At 31.4% G+C, this 15,154-nt stretch overlaps 1 protein-coding gene across 1 annotated transcript in view; it reads right to left on the bottom strand.

Moving 5' to 3' along the window:
* Positions 1-14,208, bottom strand: part of LOC115879540 (cadherin-89D) — a 93,712-nt gene extending 79,504 nt beyond the window's left edge. Inside the window, exon 1 of the mRNA XM_030896433.1 lies at positions 13,929-14,208. The gene's annotated coding sequence lies outside the window, so the exon portion shown is untranslated. The remainder of the gene's footprint in view (positions 1-13,928) is intronic.
* Between the last annotated feature and the right edge of the window lie 946 nt (positions 14,209-15,154).

The following is a 15,154-nucleotide window of genomic DNA, read 5'->3' as shown; positions in this document are numbered from 1 at the left end:
CAACGTCGATATTCAATTTAAACTTTCAGTTACTTCTATATAAACACTCAGTTACTTTTGAATACTTACAGGGTGACTCAGGCTTCCGAAACAATTCTATATTAGGTTTGTGGTTAGTGACTTTTCTTTCAATTTTTTTTAGAATATGGAGGCAATGGTAAAGCACGTTTTAGACATTTTTGTAATCATAGGTGGCCGGGACATATTTTCAAACTAAAGTTGTAGATTTGCCATTAAATTTCCATTCCAGAAATACCTAGGGTTGCCACCTGTCCTTTTTTGAAAAGGACAGTCCTTTTTTGGAATAACTTGTCCTTTTGACTTTTTTTGACTTAAAAAGTAATTTTTATTTACGTATTTTCCCTGAGAGAAGAAGAGAACTTAGAACTTCCCGTTTAATCTATGAGAAAATTACCTACAGCAAACAGAAATATGCTTTTCGTCCAAATTTAATTAGAGATGTTATAAAACTTATAAATAAATTTTTCTTGTTTAGAATAGGCAACATTATTTAGAATTTCCCGTTTAATCTCAAATGATAGTTTAGGTTTTAGTTTTACCTTTTTTGATCTTAAAAAGAACTTTTCAAAATTAGTAATTAGTAACGATTTAGTTAGTTCGCAATCGATAGCTTCCTGTGAAGTACTGTGTAATAGTTGTATTATTCTTGTATTATTAATGACTTCCTATACCTAAAATCAATATTTATTTTAACCCTTTTAGTCTCTGAATAGAGGGCATTTATCATTAAAAGCATCAAATCTGTGTGCTACAGTATGGGATTTCTGTCGCATAATAATGAATATTACGTTTATTTACAAATCCGTTACTTAGGTAGCTTAATCAGACAATCAAATTTTAGTTAAACGTCCCAATCTTCATGAACTGTATTAAGCATATGTATTGCGGTTTGAATCACCCTGTATGTTGACAAAAATATTTTGAAAATGTGCGTTATAATGGCCCCGATCTTATGTAAAGATTGAAATAAAAATCACAAACCAAAAACCGTAATAGGTAAAAAGCTTTTTTGGAGGCCTGGGTCACTCTGTATATAGGTATGTATAAAACTAGTAGCCTAAGAATTATTTATAGTTCGTCCCCATGATACAAAGAATACAAGGTATGATATTGCGCAGGTTGGTCACTACGTCACAGGTGATAAACGGCACCATTGGTCGGCAAGCTTCGCGCGCCAATTTCAAATTGTCAAACAGATGACACAATAAATGCGAAAATAATTTTTCAAATGTCAAGCTCGATAATTTGACATAACTTTTGGGGTTATGTCCTAATTCTTCCCTATTTTAGGTCTTTCTTTTATTAGCGGCAATTGAACAATATGGATATTTTTTTGTATGGCGTACGACGTCACAGGTGGTATGCGCAAACTTAACGAAATTGGAGCCGCTATTGATCATACCTTGTTTTCTTTGTACCGTGGTTCGTCCCATTCTAAAAAAAGGTAAACACGCCGTACAAATAACTCTAGGAAAAGGTATTTGTATTGTACTGTGGTAAAAACTTGTCTAAACAAGACCGAAGGGGCAGATACAAGATATAATTAAGCAATAAAATATAAAAAAGGTCGGGTAAACACCTTTGTTTATTTGTTGAACAAAATTCATTTAGAATATCGTATATAATGACCAAAATATGACGCAATTTAAAAAAAAATGTCACTTTCTGGCATATAATAAAGTTTCAAATGCAACGTTTATATTCAAATTTGTTATGATCTAGAACAGTTAGGTAGTAATTGAGACGAATTATAATTCAATTACCGGCTACTACGTTCTTGTTTTAATAGATCAAAATTCAACAAATATAATTAGAAATTATTTTAATTTTGAGAGGTTCCCTTGTGGGACGCCTATGTACGATTACGGCGGAAACAATACCTACCTGTGAAAAGACAAATTCGGGTAATTTGAGCTTATTTTTCCACACATTTGACACTGTCCTACCATATCGAAAATTCGCAGATTCAAAAGTACGTTAAACAAAAACAAAAACTAGTGAAAACCACTGAAAAATTCACTTCGGCCTTGATTCCGACTTCAAACACACCGTAAGTTAAACGTAGTACGCTATAACGGACCATGGGCCGTCGCGAGGGGTGGTGGGACGGACGGCTCATTTCATTCTGGAAGACTAGCAGCGACGTTGCCAATAGTTCTAGACGTTTCAGCACATTAAACAGTAAACATGTCCTTTAATAGTAACGCATAGATCCTCTGATTAATAACATATTATTACGCATGCTTCTTTAAAGATAAACTATTAATTTAATTAAGAAATTGAGATTTATTGATATCCGGTGAAGGTTTTACAGTCACCTTTTCTGCAAATGAAACTAAGTAGATAGGCGCAAATTTGAAATGTGGCAATGTCGCCTTCTCTATCTCAGTTGGTTTTTACAGTACGTAGTCAACCACCGGTTGTTTGATCGGGTTAAAATGCACAATGTGATATCTGTTCTTACTAAATCTATGGAAACAAGTAATGTTTTTACCTGCATTAGACTAACAAAAAAAAGGAAATCATTTTTTTAATATATTTACAATAACTAGTGTTGGTGTGTGCGGTGTTTTTACTATTTTGAAATAAGTGCTACGATCACGATTCTATCTTGTTTCCGTGCAATAAAACACTTCAGTTGTTTTAATTACATGTAGGTATCTGTAAACAACGCTTACGTGTAGATTTTGATATCGAGCTGCTTTTTTTACCTACTGTTAATAGGTGGGTTTATAAGTAAAATTATAAATCTCCGTACAGGGTGGGTCAAATTGGACGCTCTTAAAGGGAAACACCCTTTTCTGTAGGATATAAAAATCATAATGGTGAAAACTGCACATCGATATTTGTTACTGTTTCGGAGTTAATCGCTTAACTTTTTTACTATGGAAATTTTTTTATATTTATGAAAACATTTCCAAAGCACCTTTTTACGTAGAATTTAATGGTTTAAGTATACTTTTTGCTAAATTAATAATTTATTAATTATCAACAAAAAATTCGATTTTTTATATGGGACTCTCTGTATATTTTCTATTTACGGAAAACAACTTAAAATTACCTTTCCAAAAATTAAGCACACTTGATATATTTCTCAAATCCCCAGTGAAATACAGAGATTTAAAAGTTTTCCACTTTGTAGTAGGTTTTGGAAGGCGCGGCGCGGCATTAATACAGAAAACAAATGGTATATTGACAGTTGTCAAATTGTGATTTTAGCATAAATACACTGAGTTTAAGTTTAATCTATTAAATAAATTTAAAATGAAATTTGCAAATTACGAAAAATGGATTATGGTAGTTTGTTCTATACAAGCCGGGGAGAATGCAGATGTAGATATCCAGAGAGAATGCAACCTTTTAAGAACATTTTCTATAGATTGCGGTATAACCTAATTAATAATGGTCAGTTTAATAAAAAATAAAGAAATCGTGGTTTTAGGAGCCCTTGAAAATAATCACAAAACGTCAGCACGAAAGTTAAAGACACTAACAGGACCGACAAGAAGTAATGTTTTAAACAACTTTTAAAAAACACAGATTTAAAGCTTACAGGACCAGAAAAGTGCATTATCTTAGACCCGGAGATTTTGAACGCCGCATAAATTTTTGCCAGTGGTTCCTAGAAAAATGTAACCAAGTACTCGATTTTCCATTAAAATCTATTTGGATAGACGAAGCAAAAATACCGGCACTGTATATATAACAGTGCCGGTATTTTTAATCGGTATAACTCCTATACCTGGGCACAACAAAATCCTAATGCAGTAGTGGAGCGGAGAAATCAAGGAAGATTTGGATTTAGTGTGTGGGTTGGCCCGTTGATTTATGATAGCACTCTGACCTCTCAGAGATATTTGCAATTTTTAAGGCAACAAATAGAACCCTTTATTGATGATCTTCCCCTAATGGACCTTAGAGACATATTTATTCAACAAGACGGGGCACCGCCTCACAAAGCTGAAATGATGAGCAATTTTTTAACAGTCAACTTTAGGAATAATTGGATAGCTAACTAAGGTCCCAACCACTGGCCAGCGAGATCGCCGGACTTAACACACATGGATTTTTATCTTTGGGGAAAATTAAAGGATATTATTTTTAAATCACCAGTATACACCCGACAAGAATTAGAATTAGCGGTTATGCGGGCGTTTGCATCTCTCAACCCTATTGTGTTAATGAATTCCGCCAGAAATATCCAGAAACGATGCCGTCTGTGCATCAGAGAAGACGGTCGTCATTTCGAACACCTCTTGTAGGAAAATTTCTTATTCTGGTTTGTTATTTCTTATTATTGTTCTTAGTTTAAATGTGTTTTTGTTGTTAAATATAGTTTAATTTGTTATAAAATTGACCATATTTTTTTGTAAGTATTTGTTTTTTTAATTACTGCTTACAGCTACCGGTAAGCATTTGTTTTTTTGCATTATATGGTAGCACCGTCCAAAGCCTACTTATTCCAAGTGGGCGAACTTTTAAAAATTCTCTATTTCGAAGAGAACTCGAGCAAAATATCATGTATGCTATATTTTAAGTTCTTTTCAATAAATTAAAAATATACAGAGTGTCCCATATAAAAAATTGATTTTTTTGTTGGAAACTCTTAAATTATTAATTTAAAAAAAATATACTTAAACCATTAAACTACGTAAAAAGGTGCTTTGGAAATGTTTCCATAAAAATACAAAATTTTCTATAGCAAAAAAGTTACCGCTACTTTTTAAAAATGCATATTTTCGAAAAACACCCTGTAACTCCTGAACGGTAACAGATATCGATGTGCAGCTTTCACCATCATGATTTTGATAAAAATTGAGCTCCAGCCAGACACCGATATTAGTTTTCGTCCATCTCCTATAGAAAAAGGTGTTTCCCTTTAAAAGCGTCGAATTTGACCCACCCTGTACATTGTCCGCAAGTTTTGTGAAAAGAATTGTAGTGAAAATCTCAAAAAGGAAACATAATATTGACATGGTGCTATTTCGAAACACAATATGTATTTTTTTAATCTTTCACTATATTTTCTAATAACGATGAAATTAAAATTTGTGTCATTTTTCATTTATTATTTTAATCATACCAACTGAAAATATGATAAAGAACTACAAAGTAACAGTTTCGTAATAACAATCATGTAGATACCATCTTACAATTTTCTCTTCTAAAGTACTTTATTATCTCTAAAATCCGGAAAACTATAAAATTGTAGCGTTCACTGTTTAACAATTCTTACGAAATATTACAAACAAATTTAAGAGACCTTTTAGTATTTTAATGATGTTAACAACCTTAAACACACAGTAACTCTAATCGTTTGTTAGAAATAATTTTATTTGTTTAAAATAGTGTACATCTCCTTTTCTTCTTGTGCCTTTTCCTCATCGGAGGTTGGCGATCATCACGGCCGTACATTTTCTTAATAATTAAATGTTTATTAGTTTGTAAGAACTTATAGTAATTAGATATTATCACTGGTATATCCCCTTAATACAATACCGGAAATTAGTTTACTACGGTATAGCACGGTACTGCCTACTGTAGCTGGTCGATTCGCTTGAATTTATATAGTAACTGGAGCGCAAACCTTACAAAAGAACGTTACGTTGAAATACCTTATTCTTGTTATTATCAAGACGGATCTGGATTTTAAATGGCTTCCTAATGTTAACAAGTTAAAAAACATAGTGCTAGTGTAAAAATATTACACACTAGAACCACAAATTACCTATAACAGATGCGAAAGGACACCGAATTACGCCTTCAGGTTTCTGTGACCTTCAGAAAGAGTTCATAGACAATCCGCATCAATGTATAGTTTGGGTTATTATTTGTTTGGGTGAAAATAATCTGCACCAATATGTTATCGAGGCATACAAAAAGGTCCACAGACTTCGAGACATACGAAAAATCAAGTCCATTTAGCGTGTGTCGCAATTTTCACACTTTAGTTTTTTATAGCTATAGCAACTGCAGCGACTATGAAAAAAGCTGTGTGATTTTCATAGAAAATAAGGGCACCTGTAATTCATTTGAGAATGTTATAAATCGCTAAAAGAGGTTTCAAATCTCTTGGATTTCTATTAATATTAAATAAATTTTATTAAAAATTGAACTAAAATTGTTAGTATCATTAAAAACAATTCAAATTCAAAAATTGTATCAGTCACCTTTAAGTGCATTTAAGGTGAATATTAAAGTAAATATAAATACAGCTCATTCTAAGCTCTACTTATCTTTAAGAAAAATTTAAATCATCGTTGCAATTGGGCCTTAATGCCATTTCGAATGAACAATAGTATTAATAATGTACATTATAATAATAATAAATTTTATATCATAGTGTGTATTAAAACTACTAAAACACTTTTAAATTGGTAGATTTTCTCAATCAAAATATTTGTGGTCCTGAAAAGGACCTTCGTTTTCCCATGTTCGTCAAGGTAGGTAATGGGCAAACGGTAAAAAAACAGGATAATGAAATTTAAAAAATTACAAAAATTGTTCAAAAGTGCCTCCCTCTTACATTAAAGAATAACCCAAACGATCATAAAATCCCCTCCTTACATTGGATAACATATCAGGGGTGACAGTGTCAAAGGCATTAAATATTTTCTGCCTTAACTGCTCCAAGTTTTGAATTTCTTCATGGCCGTAAATTTTAGATTTTATGTACCCCCATAAAAAGAAATAATTCACCGAGAAGTCAGGTGAAATTAAACGTCAGTCTAAACAAAACTGTCATTTTTGAAAACTTGTCAAAATTAGGACACACGCTAAATGGACTTGATTTTTCTATGCCTCGAAGTCTGTGGACTTTTCTGTATAATCTCACAGTAATTTAATAGATTGCTCGTCATATTATATCAGCTCGTCGGAGATTAGGAAAAAAAAGATATTTATAGTATAAAAAATTAATTTATTTAACAAAATTTAATTAAAGATGTGACAAAATAGTTACATTTCTATTAGTTCTATCGGACTTTTTTCGACTATATAAATCTTTATTTTTTGTAAACTTTAATGCATAAAATATTTTCAATCTAATAAATAATTTAATGATATAAATAAGAGGAAATTTCTCACATAGGTGGTCAAATTCTATAGTTTTCATTATATCAAACAGCCTCTGAATGTTTTCTTCAGTGCAAAACTCATCAAAATTTAATATAAATAATTTTTCCAGCCTGTAAATAAAATTAACAAATTTTTCCATTTTCATGATCAAAGGCTTTTAAATGGGTAAATAATTTCGAGTTATCCAGAGATTCGGATTCTTTCGCAAATTTTAGACAAATATCACATTGATGTATTTGAAGACCCTTTTTAATGATGTAGTCAAACATAATTAAAGGCATTTTGAGTTGAAAACATTTCTCAGAGGCTGTTTGATATAATGAAAACTCGAGTGAAAACTATAAAATTTGACCACCCATGTGAGAAATTTCCTCTTATTTACATCATTAAATGATTTTTTAGATTGAAAATATTTGATGTATTAAAGTTTACAAATAAAGATTTATATAGTCGAAAAGAGTCCGATAGAACCAATAGAAAGGTAACTATTTTGTCACATCTTTAATTAAATTTTGTTAAATAAATTAATTTTTTATACTATAAATATCTTTTTTTTCCTTATAAATAAACACATTTGCATCCCATTTTAAATAAGATATACAAATTACCAAAACTTAGAAATAACAGTTCAAAAGTTCAACAAAAATCCTACACGCGTTTTTAAAAAGAAACATATAACCACGCACTATGTCATTTCAGCAAGCGAATACGACACAGCATGGGTTTCCGGACTAAACGACTGGTGTATTTACACCACTCAATAGGCGTGTCGGGTTTGCCGAGCGGTTTCCGATGCAGTCGCTTTCTTTCGCATCTGTTATAGGTAATTTGTGCTATTAAAAAAAGTCAAATAAAATAAGTATGTTACAAACTATTACGGTCTTTACGCTGACTTAATTGTTTCACCTCCTTGTATGAGTTTTTTAATGCCGGTTATATAAGGCGCGATTCTCACTATAACGTACCGCCATCGTTACGTCGGGCCGTCCGTCGCCGCCACAACAGTAAATAGCCAACAATGAACATATTCACACTACCCGTAACGTTGCCGTCGCGTCATTGCAACGTCCACCTCCCTTTTACAGCGCTTTCAGATGGAGCGGACCGTCCGCGCAGACGCTCCGCGTCGATGTTTTTTCAAAATAGTTCATCCGAACGGAGCATACGCGACCCATGTGAAATTGTTCATTTAAATTCATGGAACTGACGGACGGTCCACGCGGACGCTCCGCTTCATCTGAAAGTGCTATTAGTTCAAGCTTTCTGACGAGAAGGCGCACAGTGGAAAGCAGGGGATGACACTTCTTATGTGAGAACAGGCAATTGTTCAAAACTTGCCTACATGCGATTTTCTAGGAATCTTCCCTACCGATAAATTATTGACAAGAGTGACAGATAAAACCTTGACGATCTTTCAGTAATTGAGATCATCTGTTTTTCGTTCTCTAAAGCTTGCGTTGAAAGGAGACATTTTTTGGGGGACATTCTTCGTTGAGCGATAATGATATATAGGATTGTTCACCACATACGACACGGAGTATTGTAGCTAAACGATGAGATTTTTACAAATTGTAAGTTTTGGGTTCGTTGAAGGACTATTAGTGCTACAAATTAAAAATATTTTACAGGATACAGAGTGGCCCAAATAAGTAAAAAATATTATAGTTGTATTTTTTTAAATGGAACACCCTGTATATTATTCTATTTTTGGATTCTACGATTGAAATAAAGGTAAATTTGATTAAGGTTTATCATACTTAAACCTTACCTTCATTTCTCTAAGGGTATCAAAGTGTTTAATACTAAATATTTACTGAAGTTTATTTATTGATTAGTTATTACGTTGCAATAATAAAAATAATACTACCTTATACAGAGAGTGTTCTAAAAATTTATTTTAAATAATTATTAGCTTCAAACGGCAATAACTTGTTTAATTTAAATGGAACACCCTGTATATTTTATGAGAACCAGATGCAGAAATTGATTGTCTATCAAATTGTATTATACCATTTTTACCTATATCTTTAAGTTTCCGTAGAAAATGCATTTTCTTGTAATTTAGAACTTATTTATCAATATACCCATGGAATACTGACATTTTTAGATTATTTTTAATGATGTACAAAATTTTTAAAGAGTACAGATAATAATATTGCCGATATAATTCGTTTATTTTATTAAAATAAAAAAAACTGTTTAAATATTTGTTAAAGAGGACGAATTAATATGATTCCAGTATTCAAACTACATTAACTGACTGTTTGCCCCAAATTCTAAAAAACTGAGTTTTGTATTTGTATTAGACAGCGTGGTAAAAAGTAAAACCTTAAAAATGATATTTCATTTTTTAATAAATGCTTATTTATAACAACAGAGACCAGGGCCTATTTTTCATCTGGTCGGGCCCTAAGGCCCAAGCAAAAATTCGGGCCCTCTTTTCCAATAAAACTCAAAAATTCAAGAAATTATGCATATTTTACAACCTTTAACGGGCCCCCCAGACCACCGGGTCCAAAGCCCGGGCCTTATGGTAAAATAGGCCCTGACAGAGACGTTCATTTTCATAACTTATTATTATATTGATTTCTGATTCAAATCCACATTTATTTAACGAACACAATTAAGTATGTAATTAATTAGTATTTGGGCGGAAATATTCGTGTTATATTTAATTAATGGTATACTCTTTTACAAAGATTTAAATAGTTTTCTTTTTGTATACAAATGGGGCTAGTAATATTATCGTTTTGCTAAAAACGAGATTATTAATAGCCTGTACATTTTGTTCATTTGTTGCTTTAAAAACAATCTAAAATGTCAATATTCCATGGGTATGTTGATAAATTACGATCTAAATTATAAGAAAATGCATTTTCTACGAAAACTTGAAGGGATAGGTAAAAAATGGTATAATACAATTGATAGACAATTAAATTGTGCATCTGATTCTCCTGAAATATACAGGGCGTTCCATTTAAATTAAAGAAGTTATTGGCGTTTAAAGCTAGAAATAATTTAAAATAATGTTTTAGACACTCTGTATGAGGTAGTATTATTTTTACTATTGCAACACAATAACTGATCAATAAATAAACTTCAGTAAATATTTAATATTAAAAACTTTGATACCCTTGGAGAAATGAAGCCTTAAAATTTTTACTGCAATTTCACAAAATTGAAAATATTTCAAAAACAGTAAGGTTTAAGTATGATAAACCTTAATCAAATTTACCTTTATTTTAATCGTAGAAACTAAAAATGCAATAATATATAAGGTGTTCCATTTAAAAAAATACAACTTTGATATTTTTTATTTATTTGGGACACTCTGTATCTTGTAAACATATTTTTAAATTGTAACTCTAATAGTCCTTCAGCGAACCCAAAAATTTACAATTTGTAAAAATCTAATCGTTTAGCTACAATACTCCGTGTCGTATGTGGTGAACAACCCTGTATATAGCCATCTTGATTACAATTTTATTGAAAAATCGCTTTTTATTCAAAATCTGAGCCAGATAGGTATAGGAAACCCTAATATAGTTTGAAAGAGGATCTAAATCGGCTTCGACTTATTTAAAAAAATACATAGTGTTGTATTTGAAATAACGAAATTTTTATATAAAATAAATATTTAAAATAGACCAGCAAGTTTTGATATCCCTGTATACATTTATGGAAGCAATCAAATTTTTTAGTAAAGTTTATTTTTCTGGCTTGAAAGTCAGCACAAGATTTAATTCTGAAAAGTAATGTACAAGGTGTTGATAAACTTTTTTAATATAGCATGCATATTTAAATATCTTTTAATATCTCAAAACCCAAAGCTTTTAAACATATTAAACCCTTATAATAACTGCTTTATTTTATGTCCAAGAATCCCAAAATGAAATAAAGTTCTGACACACCCTGTACATTTCAAAATAATTTTAAATTATGCACATTGTCTTCCTACATATACCCATAAAATATTTTGTTTTTATATTTTTTTGTTTTCGTATAAACAACCGAGGTGAATGAGGTGCGCCACCCTGTATGTAAAGACCATTTAACTCGAAATACCAAGTATGTGGTACCAAATTCGTAAAAACAATGCTAATGAGTCACATTTGTTCCATTTGAAAAAACTGATTTATGATAATACCAAATGGGCATCTAGTAATCGGTCATGAAAAGACATACTAATATAAACATTAACATTAGACAATCAAATCCAGGGGTGGATGGGGAAGTGGAAACCGGCCCGGGAAAAACAGACAACCGGCCCAAATCCACAAAAACAAAATGACCATATCGAAGAAATATAGTTTATTTATTAATACAAGGTGTCCCAGAAATAAGTGCAAGTATTTTAACTGGTAGTATAGTTGAAGCCCAGAAACACGCCTATGATGTTTTTTTCGCAAAAAAAAACTTTTGAAAATTCGGAATTATTTTAAAATTGTTTTGGATTTTTTTTAGTTTTTAGTTAAAAAAAATAATTTCTTGATAATATGGCAACATAGGTAGTAGATTAAATTTACAAGAAAGAAAATCCAGAGAAGATCCAGTGATCCATTCTCAAAATTTGAGCAAAAAATTATTTTTTTTTTGGAAATTTTCAAAGTAAAATAACAGCGTTATTTTGGACTTATTTGAAAAACGATGAAGAGAAAACATGTTTCATTTATCGAGATCTACCACTCCTTAAAATACTAGCACTTATTTCTGGGACAACCTGTATATAAGTAAGGGTGTTTTTCGCTCGTGCGAAAAAGCTCTTTTGCCTCCGGTTTAAAAAAAAAATTGTCTTGATCAAAATTTTCGTAAAGACCAATATTGGGTCGGACATCTGAATTTTTACTACAAAATGGCTCAGTTTTGCAGGGTTCTACTGCTTTATTTCCATTATCGATAACGGTAATTTGATCTTGAATAGGCTATGATTCTGAGTCACGATTTTGAGAAACTTTAAGACTTCCTGATTCATTCAGTTCAGCTGACCCAATCCTCTGTGAAATACATTACTTTTAGCTTTTCGGGTATATACTTTCTTACACATTATAGAAAGAAATTCTCTCTTTTCTGCTTCAGAAGCAGCTTCCTCGGGTACACGTGTTTTTAACTGAATGAACCGCGGTCGCCATTAAAACTGCAGCATTTTTTAGGTTATTATATAGTTCTTATCACGAAACTTTTCCTCTATACTTTTGTACATTTGGCATCTTGTATGATAATGCCATGACTCAAACGAGAAGAACCTAGGCAATACCTAGGCAGTGGATATAAATGTGTTCTGATGTAATGTTATGTTACAGTCCATAATAAGAATATTTGGATTTTCGAGACATATTAATATTTTATTATCTAATCTAGTTTACACGTTACTTAACTCTTCTCTGCTGTCTCAGTAATTTTTAGCAAATTCATTTTAGCAACATTTTAAACAACAATTTAGACTTGGCTTTTAGTTACGTCTTCCGTCCCCAATTCAAGCCAAGCATAGATATGTTTTCTCCGTCAACCGCAGAATTCGCGTCAAATTCGTCTACCTTCTTACAAAGGGGAGCTCGAAAAGTATTGCATCGAGGCCCCCAGTTGTCAATCTACGCTACCGTATTCTTACTATACCTTTAGATCGAGACTATTTAAATTTACCTAAAGCTATTCATTCTTTTTTTTTGCTGCCAGCCAGTCATATTTATTGGTTATTAATAAAAGAATATTGGGTAAAACTATACAGGGTGAGTGTTAAATAAGTGCAAATATTTTCAGGGGCCGTATATTTCGACCCCAGGAACACGTCTATGAGTTTTTTTTTGCAAAAAAAGATGTTAAAAAATCGAGCATTTTCTTTTAAATGTTTCTGTATATTTTAGAAAACTTTTTAGAACTTCTGTTCACAGCAAATTTTCCCCCCACGGTATAGTTTCTTAATCTCTGATATTAAGGCACTAAAAGATGTTAGTACCGAAAAATTGAGGTGGCACAAATTAAAAAAAAAATCTATTTTTTTTTAGTTTACAAACTTTAATAACTCGATTGGACTTATTTGAAACTCGATAAAGAAAATATATTATGTTTATTTTATTGAGATCTACCAGCCCTGAAAATATGTGTTCCTTATAGACTCACTTTGTATAATAAAAATTTTCAAACCGAACAAACAAAAGATGATTATTAAAATTATAAGTGTCCCAGAGAAAGATATTTTACAATAGTTATTTTACAAATTGGTGTTTATGTTTAAAAGCAACTGACGATTATACCGATGAATATTGATTAGTTAGTTATGGAGTCACTAAGGATCTTACGTCACTTTAGTTAGAAGATTAACCATTTAATTTTTGCTAATCCAATCTTTTTTGAGCTCTGATCGGGACCGGCCCACCGGCCCATTTTTCCACCGGCCCACCGGGAATTTTCCCGTTTTCCCATATGGCCCATCCACCCCTGATCAAATCTATTTTTCCAAAGCTCCTTGATTAAAAATTAATGTTTTTAGGACAGCCATTAAAAATGTCAAAAGTTGACATATGATATACCTATTCGGAATGTCATTTTTTTATAAAATAAAGTAAAACAATACCGAGTGTATCATTTAAAAATCAAAAATTTTAGTTAGTTCTGATGAAACAGGAAGTGACTAAAACTAAAAATAATGTGAATCACGATCCCGATTTATGTCATAAACTAACACACCAAATTTAGTTTTTTATCTGAATAAATAAATAGTTATAGGGGTGAGTCACAACACCCGGCATATCTAAATTAAAAAATCAACGTATCGATATAAGAATCATAAATTAAACAATATCGGTGACACAATATATAAATAATATACTTACTTAAAAAACGCTATACGACAATTTATAGACATTACCCTCGATCAGATATCATTATAATTAACACAACACAAATAAACTAGACGTTTTGTTCTGGGGCACACAACAGAAATATAACTTGTAATGAATCACAAACTATTATTCCTATATAGCAAACTGGTAGTATTCTTTCAATACATCTTAATTAAATGCAAGCACTTTCGACGATCCGGTTCAAACGTAAAATCGGAATAAGCGCTGTTTGTAACTTTTACGGGCCTAGACACACCTGTCTTTTCTTAGTTGGCTGGTTTGTGTTCAGTGACTGAAAAGTTTTCCCCCGGCTTTAGAATCACTCGAAAAGAAAACGTTACGTTTGAAGAACTCCACCGCGGAAATATCATGATTTCGATGCACAAAAGTTAGAGGGTTATAAATACTATTATACAGGGTCCGGCAATAGTGCGTCGGGCATCTGTAGCTCCTAGAATAAAAAACATGAGAATTTTGTTTAAGTGCAAACCTAAAGTATGTACTAGGATGTATTTCAGGAAAAAAAAGTGTGAATGGATTGGGATGATTTTTTTTAAATGGAACACCCTGTATAATACTCCATTTTTGGCTTCCTTTCAGATCACTTTATATAATCCTAAGATATGAGTAAATATATTTCGATAGTTTCAGAGATATTAATAAATAAATAAAAAATATATATTTTCCTGCCTTTCTTAAAAAAAAAATATTAAAAATACAAAAACAATCCGGAAATCAAAACTGCATTAGGTATTTAGTCTAGATGGTCTGTACTTACTTTGCTATAAATATAGTAATCGTAAATCATACAAGACGTTCAAAATGCTACGCCAAACTTTCTAAAATATAAAATAATTTTTCTTCGTTATTTTAAATGGAACACCCTGTATATTATTTTTTCAATAGATGGAGAATTAAGAAACGAACATTTTTTGTATTTAGAGTATTTCAAAATTTTTAATGGTTTCGCAGATATTTGCGGTTTTATATTTCATATGGCATTTTCCGTAGTAAATTTTTATCAAAGCCACCCAATAATTTTTCTCTCGTATTTTACCATTAAGAGAGCCATATAAAATGATACTGCGTGTATATGCGAAACCATTAAAAATTTTGAAATACTTTAAATTCAAAAAATGTTCATTTTTTAATTTTCCATCTACTCAAAAAATAATATACAGGGCGTTCCATTTAAAAAAACAAAGAAAAATTATTTT

The sequence above is a fragment of the Sitophilus oryzae genome, unplaced genomic scaffold (genome assembly GCF_002938485.1).
Source record: "Sitophilus oryzae breed Bouriz unplaced genomic scaffold, Soryzae_2.0 scaffold_1582_pilon_pilon, whole genome shotgun sequence".
Lineage (NCBI taxonomy): Eukaryota > Metazoa > Arthropoda > Insecta > Coleoptera > Curculionidae > Sitophilus > Sitophilus oryzae.
This window is presented reverse-complemented; position numbering and strand designations above follow the sequence as displayed.